Source organism: Myxine glutinosa, chromosome 1, assembly GCF_964187855.1.
Source record: "Myxine glutinosa chromosome 1, kmMyxGlut1.1, whole genome shotgun sequence".
Classification (NCBI taxonomy): domain Eukaryota; kingdom Metazoa; phylum Chordata; class Myxini; order Myxiniformes; family Myxinidae; genus Myxine; species Myxine glutinosa.
In genome coordinates this window covers 289,926,787-289,941,394 of record NC_136261.1, presented here as the reverse complement: position 1 = coordinate 289,941,394, position 14,608 = coordinate 289,926,787, and positions in this window count along the sequence as shown.

Below are 14,608 nucleotides of genomic sequence, written 5' to 3'. Positions count from 1 at the left end.
TCCATAACAATTGGTGCCAGGAGTGGGATTCGGACCTGAAGTGCACTTAGCGCACTCAAAATTATGAGTGGTCAAAATTTTATTTAACATCCAAATTAAAAATCGTGCCATGGATTATCAAGGCAACCGGATGCCGGTGGGTGAGTTAAAAAGGGGGGTAGAATCGACCCAGGACCCCGGGGAGGATTTGGGAGTAATGGAGGAGCCCAATACGCATTGGGTTGCGGGGGTTTCAGGTGCACAAGATGGCAGCCTCGCGCACGAGGTTAAGGGCACACAAAATGGCGGTGGCTCACATTTGGCCGCGGCAGCCACGCCCTTTGTACCGACGGCTGTCGAAATGCAATCATTTATGGCTGAAATGGAGGCCTTTATGGTTAAGATGGGTGAACGATTGGGAAACCAATTGGAGGACATAACTGCCCAAGCCAAAGAAATAACTGAGGGGTTGGCGAGGGGGCAAGCCGCATATGAGGTGAGGGAAGCCGAGAGGGAGGTTGACCGCAGGTTGAGCGGGAGGGGCACACGGGTGCACGACGAGGTAACGCGACTCGAGGAGTGCAGGTTGAGCGAGTCGGAGCAAGGCACAGGTAACTGGACCGGGGTAGACATCGCGACCCGGGGTATGGAAAAGCCGGCGACCGCTGAGGTAGAGGGAATTTTAATAAAGCCAGTGGTCGTCGAGGTGAATAAAGGAAAAGTAGGGGGCATTGAAATTGAAGAGACGATGGAGGTAGCCCGGGAATTGAAGGGAGAAATGCATTGTGCACAAAGTCTAAGCTCACACCTTGATGCTGTGCTTAATCCTTATAAAGATTTGCAGGTGTTGGACCAGGGGGGAAGAAGAACCCCGAAGGTGAGATGGGCTGTATATGGTGCTGAGGTTTTTCGGCAAAGTGTTTGGCGCAAAGAGAATTGTCACACGATTGGGGTCGATATGGCACCCGGGCGTTAGTGGGAGGTCCGTGGGGCGTGGTGTACGAAAGAATGGCACTCATGTGAGGAAAAAGTGTGCGTCGGCGAGTGGGTGTGTTATAAAGTGTGGGAGTAAAACCGAGTGCGAGTGGGAAGGCACGTCGGAGTGTACGGAGTGCGACACAGAGGGTGAGAGTGACCCGAGAGTGAGCTGGTGGAGGAGAGGGTGCGAGGATGCATGCTTGGGATGGACGGGGAGAGTGTGCGAGAAAGCACACCTGAGTTGGTTGTGGCGCGGGTGTGGGAGAGTCCACTGAAGCGCGTGAGTGGGTGGATGCGAGAGTGCACGCCCATGGTGAGTGTTACGGAGGACGTAACGGAGGAGAGGTGTGGAATGAAGTGTGCGAACGATGAGTGTGTGCAAGAGGGTGCACGAGAGGTGTGGTGTGTAACAGGGAGTGCGGTGGTGGAATGGACGGAGTGTGTGGAATGTACGGGTGACGTTGGAACGCCAGGTTTGGTGAGTGTGAAAAGGGTCGCGTATGCGTGTGAGCATGCGAGTAAGGCATCGACGTTGACCGGGGCAGCGTTTAGGTCGACGGATAGCCGAGGCGAGCACTCCGTGCGCGGTGCGCTTTGTTTGCAGCGAGGACCGGCCGGGACCGTAAGCGCGTCGCTCTTCGGAGCGTCGTGTGCGATTCGGGCCGGGTCCCGCACTGAATGGTCGGTGCCGCGTCAGAGCGGCGATCGGCGCGATTCCGGGGGAGGGGGGCCAGGTCGGACCTTCGCCCCCTGGCGGGGACGGGGTTCCGACCGGGCGAGATTGAGCCATCGGGCCGGAGAGCGCAAGGATCCGCGCCGAGATGGTGCGTGGAATCTCGGCCTGACCAAACCGCCTCCCCTGAACCGAATGCCGGACGGATTCAACCTGCAGGCGACCAAACCACCCAAATTCATTGCTCGGCTTTGCGAAGCCGAGTTTTAATGATGTAACGACGCACCGAGGCTCAGATATAGCGGACTGTGATGATAATAGTGTGTTGATCCGAAATTTAGAATAGTGAATAGGATTGGCAGAAGTGATTGGCAAAATTTGGTGATTGGCAAATGATTGGTAGAATGATTGGCAGTGATTGGCAAATTTTGATTTGCAGGAAATTGGATGGGCAAAATTAATAGTAGGAGATGCCCGATGTGGTGGGATGGCAAATCCACCATCCCTCACAAACGGGGCACATGAGCTATAGTTTTATGGGGTTTGGCGATGAAAACCTAGCGAGGGAGGGTTAGGATAATTGTATAGGGACCTAGAGAAGGACCATAGGTAACGGTAGCGTTAAGTAGCGACATTACACCTGTAGTGGGTACGTAGGTAGATCAGTTTGGATTATAATGACGAGGGAGCGCAATAATGTAAGGGGCAACGGGAAAGCGCGAGTTTTACCAGGGCACCAGGTAGGTCAGATGATGCCGTGTGAGTGTTGAAAGTGTATTCGGAAGTGTATTGTGAAAAGTGTGAGGTGATTGTGGATTGTATTGAGCGTGGAAGTGTATGGAGCAGTGTATGAGGAACAATTGTGGTTGTGCATTGTATTGAATGATTGAAGAAGCCTGGGAGGAAGGAGGGTGCAGGTGGCACCAGGTGTGATTGCACAGGTGTGCAAATGAACAGGTGTGTGGAATACATGGAGTATGGAATACATGGAGTATGGAATGGATGGTGTGGAGGGAGTATGGTGGAAACTGTGGAGTGGAGTGGATGGTGTGAAGGTGTGAATGGGGGAAAAGTGTACCCCTATCACGAATACCCAGGGAGGGTAGTTTAAGAGTTAGGTAGAGGGAGTAGGTAAATTGTGGTTGGATATTGGCATCTGTGGTGCGTGTGGAAGAATGGTGTTTGGATGGGTGCATTAGTGACGTGGAAATGGCTGGGCCTGTTGGTGTGTGTAGTTAAATGGGCACTCCGCCACTGTTAGGATGTCGGCCAGGTGAGGCCACAGGTGGGCTCTGGGAGCCGGTAGAGTTGTTGTGGATGGGGCCCGAGGATCCAAAGGACGGACCCGGGTAGCCCAGTGCCAGAAAGGTCACCGAGTGGGGAGAGTGCCAGAGGGCCTTCCCCAGTTAGATAGGTTAGGTAAGGAGCAGGTAAGCTCGGAGACAACTGCAGTGGTGGAGGTGTGCAGGTGGGTAGACCTGCTGGGAGAGCCACATGACCCAGTCCTGAAATTGTGCAAAGGCACAGGGAGTTGAATCGGGGGAGTGAGTCCCCAAATTGATGAAGCACCACAGTTTGGTCAATGGGAATTTGGTTCTTAAAACCGCATAGAGTAAGATGGCCAATGGATTGGTAGGGAAAGACCCCGGGTAGTGGAATGTGTGTTAATGTCATTTAGGAAGTAGTTAGGATTGAAATCTCCTCGCACCATCGACATCCACTCACCTGAGGTGACGTAACTCCACACCATGCCATGTGTTTTTGTTATTTTTGTGCAGATGTTTGGAATGTGAGACGCATCATGACGTGGGTGTGACATTGTGCTGATGTTCCATCTCTCCCTCCTTATGAGGATTGATGATGAATTGGTGATGGCAAATTTAGACAATGGGATTGTGACGAATTTGGTGTAGGGGAGATATGGGGAAGACGTGACGGTAGCGACGAATTGGTAAGGGTGTAGATTTTTTGTGTACATATGGGTAAGGGCAAGGGTGGAGTAGGTAACAGGGGGGGTGACGTACGGTAGGGACGAGCTTTCTCACTTCGCTCTCCGTGCGCACCTTGTTCTGCATTACCTGTGTTGATGTGTACCCTTGCGCCCTTACCCCTCACTCACCTGTCTTCTCTGTCTTCCTTCCCCAACCCGAGGATCGTGCTCCCTGGGCACTGAGGGGAGCGTGCGGGGGGGGGCCGCGTCGGTGTGCCCGAATCCTCGCAACCAGCTGCCTGCATCCACGCACCACTTATGGACCACATGTCTGTGGCTGAGCACCACTCATGGACCCCACGGGTTGGGGCATGGCCCCTCTGCTGGGACCGGCCACGATGGCCCAAGATCTTGCTTGCGGACCCGGTGAGGTGGCACCAAGCCCACAGGTGAAACACCCATAGTCGGCCCCTGTGGGCCATAAATAAAAAACAGTGGACAGTGGACACGGTTGTGCTTTTGTTTTATATCCACCAAATAGGCCGCAACCAAGAAGAACAAGTTGACAACATCTGGAAGAACAATGGCCAGCAGAGGGCGCCGAAGAGGAAGACCACCAACAGGGTTTTGCTTTTTATAACTATGGTGACTGTGCACTGGCTGGTGCTTTATGGTGCTTTGGTGTTTTGGTGCTCTTTATTGGTGCTGGTGCGTCGATGCAGTGCATGCTGTCTAAACCCCCCCCCCCCCCCCCCCCCAAAAGAAAAAATCGCAGGTCCTGGTATGCAGTGTAAATACAATCAGCGTCACTTGTAAATAATGCTCCCCACCGTTCATGTGTAGTTTGAAAACAATTCCGCAATTCGTTTAATTGTGGGCGTGAATCTGTTAGATAGGGTGCAATGCAGCAGAGGGACATACTTATTTGTGTTTTAAAACTGTCGCACTCAGGGTCAGGTTAATTGTAGAGGGAACTACACCTACGTGTCACACTAGGTAAAGTTTTATAGGCCCGGGACATGCCTGGAGGATGAGGGTAAGGTGTAACGGATTTGAGAATCCTGTAATTGTTGTAAATATCACCCTCTGTAAATAGTGTCATGATTCCTTGTAAATACCTCCGTTAATTGTAAAGGTCAATGGTCGTCCCCTTCGTCCATCGCATCCACATAGAAAATCATATACCCTTCTAAATAGTTATTTCCTTATTATGTGTATTGGCTTAAGGCTCTGTTGCCCATTAATTGACACTGCATTGCACCGAATCGAATAAGATAGATCCCCTTGTCAAATTCCCCCAAAACCTCCATATCCAACTGCGTCATTGCCATTCGCATTGCCAACTACATTTGCCGCCATTATGGCGAGGTCATCTCGGAGAAGAAGGTGGGAGGAGTCAACCAAGCGCCAGGAACAAGGCGTGGCTTGGCCAACGCCTCATCAAGGGGGCGGGATCGGTGAGCCCTCGCGACCAATCCAGGCCGAGGCGAGCTCACCGATGGGCGTTTCTAAAAGGCCGGCGGCTTGATCGCCACGCGCCTTATAAAAGGAAGTTAGGAGGGACTGCTTAAGCAGATGACCGAGGAAGCCCCCACAGGAGATGACCGAGGAAGCCCCCACTGAGATGCGTAAGAGTCCAGTTTTAGTCCAGATGACCGAGAGAGCCACCAGCAGATGAGTGAGCAGTCCACCGGAGCCCTGTTGAGAGAGTTCAGTTGAGGAGGAGAGAGTGAGTTCTGGAAGGAAAGCGAATGAGAATCGGCACGCCCTACTCTCAATACCAACCAGCACTTTGAAGAACAACCAGTGCGGGCACGTGAACATCGACGTGCCGCGGTCTTCGGATCTCCCTGTCGCCCGTTCTGTGAACCAGAGTGCGAGGAGTCGGAGCTGTCACCTCCAGCCCTGCCGTTTGCAGGGACCTGAACCTTCTCATCCCTCCACCCATTCCTGCCATTCCATCCTTTTGTGTACGTGAGTTTGTTTTGTGTGTCTTGTCCCTGGGGTATAAGTAAGCCTGTATAGATAAGTAGAATTGCACTGTGTCTTCTCCTTCTGTCATTATTTTCGTTTTTTCCTCCTCCTTGGTTTCTTTGGTCTTGTACAATAGTTGGTAATAAATTCCTGTTCTTCCTTACTCTGCCTTCTTTCCTTCACATCCGATCGTCTTTGTGATTTCCCCATTGAATACCTGTGGCACGATGTGGCCAACGCATAGAATCGGGTTTAGTTTTTGTTAATGGTTCGAACCGCGTGCTGCTAACCCACTCGGCAATTAGAACATCTAAAACCGTGGTTCGAGCGGGAGTCCCTCCCCTGCTTCGCGGTCAGGAGTGGCACTCAGGTCCTTGGGACTTTTTGTTGACCAAATACCCTGGCTGCTCCCGACCGGAAGGAGCGTTGGGACCCCCAGGACTCACGTTGGTCAGTCGCAGACAAGGGGATTAATCCCCCCTTGGTAAGGGGAAAAGGGGCCGACGTTGAGATCCGTAACAATATATATATGAACTTTTGTATACAATATATATATATATATATATATATATATATATATACACAAAGAATTAAGTTAAGCACCCCTACACAACGAATTAAGGTAAGCACCCCCTAATATATATTCTTTGTGTATATGTATACATTGGCATATATTCTAAGGTATGTGAGATCAAATAATGATTGGTATGACAATAACCTGCCACAGCAACGCATACGACGGCTTACAGGGTCTATGAGACGTAGGGTTGAGTCAGTGATCCGATCACGTGGGTCCTACACACGTTATTGACGCAAAGATCGCTAGAGGTCTTCTCAGAACAATGACTGTACGTTAGAAAACATAAACGTCATCCACACTGTCCGTGATGGACCTATAGCTCCATACTTAAATTGAGGTGAAAATATGCCTAAAATTCCCAAAAAATTTCACCTTAAATTATTCAGAATAAAATATTGAAAACGGCATGATTGTTATGTTTTTATGTGACCATAATATCACTTCTCCAGAAAATATAGCAATATCATGGGTATATTACACTGTTTTGACGACAACAAACTTGTAATGTGCGAGGTTGTAAAAAAAACGGGGGGGGGGTGCTTAACTTAATTCTTTGTGTATATATATATTGTTAAGGATCTCAACGTCGGGGATTAATCGGCCCCTTTTCAACAACGTCGGCCCCTTTTCCCCTTACCAAGGGGGGATTAATCCCCTTGTCTGCGACTGACCGACGTGAGTCCTGGGGGTCCCAACGCTCCTTCCGGTCGGGAGCAAAAGGGGACACGTAAGACGGCCAGGAGAAACAGCCAGGTAGTAAGCCACAGTGTTGTATGTCCTGGGGTTGTACTTCAGCAGGAAAAGGATGTGAGGAGGAGAGTGAAATGGCCAGGTATGGGAGAAAGGGAAGTATAAAGGTGGGTGTGTAAGTGTTCCACCATGTTTGTTTGGTGCTGTGGATTCTGGATGTGGAGGCGAATTTGTTATTGTAGTCTGCATTGGCACTGGCTGGGGGTGGGGGTATGTACGCATCCAGGTGTAGTTGCTGCATGTGGATGTGTATGTGCCCCTGCTGGCCCACCTTAGCTGACTGTATCGAGGTTGAAGGGCCAAAACGGGATGACGCTGAGGACCTCGACTGAGGACCCGGTCAGTGCGGCACACTTGTGACCAGGTGTGTTTTGAACTTATGTTTGTGCTGGTGATACCAGAGACTCCCAGGAAAGACTGGGTGGCGACCAGGAATAGGCTGGTGACGCTGGAGAGACAGCATTGGGGGCAGGTGGCCTTGTCAAAGCCGGATGGGTTGTGTGCGTAAGGTGGGTGAGGAGGAGGTACAGCAACGCAGTGCCTTTGAAAAGGGGACACGTAAGACGGCCGGGAGAAACAGCCAGGTAGCAAGCCACAGTGTTGTATGTCCTGGGGTTGTACTTCAGCAGGAAAAGGATGTGAGGAGGAGAGTGAAATGGCCAGGTATGGGAGAAAGGGAAGTACAAAGGCGGGTGTGTGAGTGTTCCACCATGTTTGTTTGGTGCTGTGGATTTTGGATGTGGAGGCGATTTTGTTATTGTAGTCTGCATTCGCACTGGCTGGGGGTGGGGGTATGTACGCATCCAGGTGTAGTTGCTGCATGTGGATGTGTATGTGCCCCTGCTGGCCCACCTTAGCTGACCGCATCGAGGTTGAAGGGCCGAAACGGGATGACGCTGAGGACCTCGACTGAGGACCCGGTCAGTGCAGCACACTTGTGACCAGGTGTGTTTTGAACTTATGTTTGTGCTGGTGATACCAGAGACTCCCAGGAAAGACTGGGTGGCGACCAGGAATAGGCTGGTGACGCTGGAGAGACAGCATCCAGGGCAGGTGGCCTTGTCAGAGCCGGATGGGTTGTGTGCGTAAGGTGGGTGAGGAGGAGGTACAGCAACGCAGTGCCTTTGAAAATGGGACATGTAAGACGGCCGGGAGAAACAGCCAGGTAGCAAGCCACAGTGTTGTATGTCCTGGGGTTGTACTTCAGCAGGAAAAGGATGTGAGGAGGAGAGTGAAATGGCCAGGTATGGGAGAAAGGGAAGTATAAAGGTGGGTGTGTGAGTGTTCCACCATGTTTGTTTGGTGCTGTGGATTCTGGATGTGGAGGCGATTTTGTGATTGTAGTCTGCATTCGCACTGGCTGGGGGTGTGGGTATGTACGCATCCAGGTGTAGTTGCTGCATGTGGATGTGTATGTGCCCTTGCTGGCCCACCTTAGCTGACCGTATCGAGGTTGAAGTGCCGAAACGGGATGACGCTGTACTGAGGACCTCGACTGAGGACCCGGTCAGTGCGGCACACTTGTGACCAGGTGTATTTTGAACTTATATATATATATATATATATATATATATATATATATATATATATATATATATATATATATATATATATATATATATATATATATATATATATATATATATACATATATATTGTTACAGATGCGGCTTTAGATGTTATTTTACCGAGCGGTTGGTATTACCGCGTCCGAACAGTTACTCCCCGATTAGAACCCGATTCCACCCGACGTTGACCAGATCGCACCGCAGATATTCAATCGGGAAACCTCTAAAGCGACCGAAAGAGAAGGAAAAGAGAAGAAGACAGAGTACGGAGGAAGAACAGATTTATTATACACACACAAGCAAAAAGGAAGAGCGACCAAAATTATTTACAAGCAATGGATGGAAAAAACAGTCACACAGTGCATCGTTAGCTTATTCTATTCAATTTACTTAATCCCAAGACAACGAGTAGGACAGACGACGTTCACACTTACACGGGGGATATTGCAGGCAGGTAGGGCTTGAGGTGGATTGCTGGAGGGAGGAGGCAGGGTCGGAGGCAGCAGCTCTCAATTCCTCGCGCTTTTGGCGGGAAAACCCTCCGTCGCGTATCCGCTGCTGTAGACGTCACGCGCTGGCTCGGCACACCTGCTCCTCTCCTTCTGGTGGAGCCGTCTCCCTCCTTTCAGCGCGTCTCTCCAAAGCTGGTCTCCTTTCCGAGTACCTCTCCTCTTTGGCTTGGAACGTTTCGCATCTCACCGCTCCTCATGGTGTCGCCTCTTCGCTCATCTCCCAGGTCATCTCGTGAAGCAGTCCCTTACAGTCGCTTTTATAACTCGGGGCGGAATCAAGCCGCCGGCTGCGAGGGCACGCCTACCGGTTCGCTCACCGCGGTGCTGATTGGCCATGCGACCCTCTGGCTCACTCCTCCCCTCTATGACGAGGTGGAGACACGCCTTTCTTCTCCGAGATTAGCACATGGGCAATGGCGGCTTGCGGGATTGAACACAACTCGCACCCTTTTGAAAGGAACTTTGGAGAGCGGAGATGATTTGGGGAAATTGGAAGGGCCTACGCTTATTTTGTTTGATACAATGCAAAGTCAATCTAGTGGGAAACACATATTTAGCCTACATAGAATAAGGAAATACACTATTTAAAAAGATATATCGTGGCCTGCGTGTAAGTTTCATGGAATTAACTAGGAGGACGACTGCGACCATTATTTACATTACCAGGGTGTTACCATACTTTTGTAACGTTGACATTGTAACGTTTTCACATTCGTTACACTTCCTCCAAAATTGTTACACTTCTCAAAAAACCGTTACACTTCTCAAATTCGTTACACTTCTCATAACCGTTACACTGCAGCCTCCTTTCTTCAGGCCCGTACTCGGGCCTACTAAACTTTAACTTAGTGTGACACGTAGGTGTAATTCCCTCTACAATTAACCTGACCCTGAGTGTGACAATTTTAAAACACAAATAAGTATGTCCCCCTATTGCATTGCACCCTGTCTAACAGACTCAAGCCCACAGCTAACCGAAATACGGAATTATTCTCAAACTATACATTTACGGTGGGGAGCATTATTTACAATGACGTTATTTCTTATTTACAACGCAACCCAGGACCTGTGTTTTTTTTTTTGTTTTTTTTAGGGAACAAGAAAAAGAAATTCCTGTTGGGAGGGAGGAGACAGCACGCATTGCATCGATGCACCAGTACCAATACCACTAAAGCACCCAAAAGCACCACAAAGCACCAAAAGCACCACTCGGTGCGCAGTCACCATGGTTCATAATAAACACAACAAAACAACTGGTGGTGGTCTTCTCTTTCTCTGCTGGGCCGATGTTCTTCCCGACGTCTTCTGGCTTCATGCGGCCTACTTGGAAATATAAAAAAGCACAACTTGTGTTCGTTTTTTATTTAGGGCCTCAGGGGCCAACTAAGGGTGGTCCACCTGTTTGGCATAGGTGCCACCTTACCGAGGTCCGCAAGCAAGATTCCCTGGCCACTATGGCCGGTCTCCAACAGAGGTGCCCTGCCCCAGAACCTGGGGTCCATCAAGTGGTACTTGGCCGCAGAACAGCGGTCCATAAAGTGGTACATCAACGCAATGCATGCTGGTTCTGGGAATCTCGGGCGCACAATGGCCACCTCACGCACGCTCCCCTCGGCACCCAATGGCGCACAGGTCCTCAAGTGGGAGACAAAAGGGGGGAAGACAATTGAGCGAGGGGTAAGGTCACAAGGGTACACATCAATAAGGTAATGCAAGGCGAAATGCGTACGGAGGGCGAAGTGAGAAAGCTCGTCCCTACCGTACGTCACCCCCCTGTCACCTACACTACCCTTGCCCTTACCCCATATTTACAAAATCTACCCATTTCCAATTCGTCACTACTGTCACGTCTTCCCCATATTTCCCCTATACCAAATTCGTCTCCACAATCCCTCGACTTCAAAATTTGCCATCACCAATTCATCATCAATCCTCATAAGGAGGGAGAGATGGAATTACGCACAATGTCACACCCACGTCATGATGCGTCTCACAATCCAAAACATTTGCATCAAAAATAATTAAACAGGGCATGGTGCGGAGTACCTGTCACCTCAGGTGAGTGGATGCAGATGGTGCGAGGAGATCCTTCATCCTAACTATCCTCTAAATGATTTTAACACACTTTACACTACCCGGGGTCTTTCCCTGCCAATCCATTGGCCACTTACACTATGGGTTCTAAAAACCAATTCCCATTGACCAAACTGTGGTGCTTCTCAATTTGGGGTCTCACTCCCCCGATTCATCTCCCGGTGCCTTCGCACAATTTCTGGGCTGCGACGTGTAGCTCTCCCAGCAGGTCTACCCACCTGCACACCTCCACCACTGTAGTTGCCACCCGAGCTTACCTGCTCCTCACCCTAACCTATCTAACTGGGGAAGGCCCTCTCCTGGCTCTGTCACCCCTTGGTGCCCTCTGGCACTGGGCTACCCGGGTCCGTCCTCCGGATCCTCGGGCCCCATCCACAACAACTACTACCGGCTCCCAGAGCCCACCTGCGGCCTCACCTGGCCGACATCCTCACAGTGGTGGAGTGCCCAACCAACTACTCACACTAACAGGCTACACGCCCAGCCATTTCCACAACACTAATGCACCCATCCAAAGACCATTCTTTCACCCGCACCACAGATGCCAATATCCAACCACAATTTACCTGTACCCTCTACCTAACACTTACACTACCCGCCCCGGGTATCCGTGATGGGGGTCCACTCTTCCCCCATTCACACCTCCGCACCATCCACTCCACTCCACAATTTCCACCATACTCACTCCATGACCATCCATTCCAATACTCCATACCATTTATTCCATACACCTGTCCTCCATACCTGTTGTTGCACACCTGTGCACTCACACCTGGTGCCACCTCCACCCTACTTTCTTCCTGGACCATTTGGTCAACACAACACGCAATCACCACTACTCCCTCATACACTGCTCCACACACCTGTTCAGTTGTACACCTGTGCAATCACACCTGTTCAATCACACCTGTTCAATCCTCACACACACGGCATCATCTCAGCTAACTACTCCCCTCTGAAACTTGCGCTTCCCAGTCGTCCCTTTAAACTATTGCGCTCCCTCGTCATTATAATCCACACTAAACTACCTGCGTCCCCACTACAGGTATCAGTCACTAACTAAACTTTACGTTACCTAATGTCATCTTCGCTAGATCCCTACACATGATATATCCTAACCCACCCGGGCTAGTTTCCACTGCCATCAACCCCATAAGCTATAGCGCATTTGCCCCACTATCATCCCCCCCAGTCCTCTGACGCTACGAGCCCCTGTCGCAAGAGGTACTGGGTCCTGCCTCGGCATCTAGAGCCGAGGCGATCCATGAGGGCGCCTGCTCGCCGGCATAAGGTCTTATCCGGTCGGCATGGACGATCCGAGGGGGGGCCCGTGGCCCCATTTTGATTTTAATGACCACGTCACAGATTTGCGACAGGACGACTCCCGGGCCTTGCCAGGGGGAGGTGAGTTTCGGGCACCTGCCCTTCCGCCTCCGGGGATTAAAGAACCAAATCTTCATCCCCGGAGCGTATTGACTCCCCTGGCTCCGGTCGTCGTACCTACGCTTCATCTTGGCCCCCGCCAGATGGAGCTGGCGGCGGGCGAAGGCATGGACCCGCTCCATGCCTTCCTCCAGGTGACGTGCGTAACCCTCCCTCGGCGGTGTATCCGTGGTGTCTGGCACGGGACCGCATAGCAAGTCGGCGGGAGCCCGTAACTCCCGCCCATACATAAGCAACGCTGGACTGCATGCGGTGGCCCCGTGCTGGCTAGTTCGGTAGGCCATCAACAGGTACGGGAGATGTTCGTCCCAGTCATCCTGACGGGTGGTGGTGAACAACGCCAGTTGTTGTATCAATGTTCTGTTGAACCGTTCCACCATCCCGTCAGATTGTGGCCGCAAGGGCGTGGTTCTTGTTTTCCGAATTGACAGGAGTCTGCACACATCTTTTAGTAATTGGCTCTCAAAATTTCGACCCTGATCGGTGTGCAGCTCCTGTGGAATCCCGTGCCGACATACAAATCCCTCTACGAAGGCCTGTGCTACCACCCCTGCTTCTTGGTTGGGGAGGGCATAGGCCTCCGGCCACTTGGTGAAATAGTCCATTACAACGAGGATATACTTATTACCTTGGCGGGTGCGGGGCAGCGGTCCTAGAATATCCATAGCCACCCGCTCAAGGGGGGCCCCCACCTGATGTAATTGAAGGGGGGCCCTCATCCTCCGTGCTGGTCCCTTTTTGGCAGAACAGGCGTCGCATCTCCGACACCAGTCCTGTATGTCGCGCCCCATATTCACCCAATAGAACCTCCGGCGGACCCGAGATATTGTCTTTGTCCTGCCCAAATGGCCGCCGGAGCGGGTACCATGCACCTGTTGCAATATGACGTTCTTGAAATTGTCAGGGACTATCACCAGCCAGGAAGTTCTATCAGAGGGAACCTCCACCCACTTGCGATACAAGATGTTGCCTTTCAATTCCAGGGTCTGCCACTGAGCCCAATACGCCTTTGTTTGCGCCCCGAGGGGGGTGACCTCTTCCCCCTTTGGTCTTTGCCCCAATTTGACCCAATTGAACACCGGCCCCAGGACAGGATCCTCCTGCTGGGCCGTGCTCCATGCCAAATCTCCAAATTCCTCGTCCGCGGTTAGTGGCAAAATTGGCCCTCTCACCCGGGTTGCCCGGACGACGAGAATCGGGGCAGAATCGCCCAATTGCTCCCTCTCCTCGTGTCTCGCACAAAATTTGCAGTTTTCCCCCAGACAAGGACGCCGAGAGAGTGCGTCCGCATTACCATGGGCCTTCCCGGCCCTATGGGCCACATCAAAATCGTACTGCTGCAACTTTTCCAACCACCTTGCAATTTGGCCCTCTGGTTCCTTGAACCGAAGGAGCCATTGCAAGGAGGAATGGTCATTTCTAACCAAAAATTTCCGCCCGTACAGGTATGGGTGGAAATGGTTCATGGCAGCCAGCATAGCCAATAACTCTTTGCGAGTGACACAATAATTTCGCTCGGGCCTACTTAAGGCCCGACTATAGTAACCAATCACCCTCTCCACGCCCTCCTGTGTCTGAGACAAAACTGCGCCCAATCCTTCCTGGCTCGCATCCGTGTCCAGGGTAAATGCCCCGTCACTAGTGGGGTAAGCTAGAAGGGGTGCGGATGTTAGACACCCCTTCAATTTTTGGAAGGCCTCGTGGCACTCCCGTGTCCAATTAAATCGCGTCCCCTTCTCCGTAAGCCGGTGGAGGGGACGGGCCAACTCCGCAAATTTCGCCACAAAGCGCCGGTAGTAGGAGCAGAGTCCCAAAAATCCCCGCACCTCCTTGATGGTACGTGGTGCAGGCCACTCCTCTACCGCTTTAATTTTGTCTGGGTCCGTTTTTACCCCCTCGCGGCCGATCACGTGACCTAGATAGGCCACCTCTCTTGCAAACAAAGTGCACTTACTCGGGTTCAGCTTCAACCCTGCCTGTCTGAGGCACCCGAACACCTGGTCCAAATTAGCTACTGCCTGGGGGAACGTTTTGGCATGTACTAGGACGTCATCCAGGTACACCAGGCATGATTGCCATGGCATGCCGCCTAGTACATGTTCCATCAATCTTTCAAAGGTGGCGGGG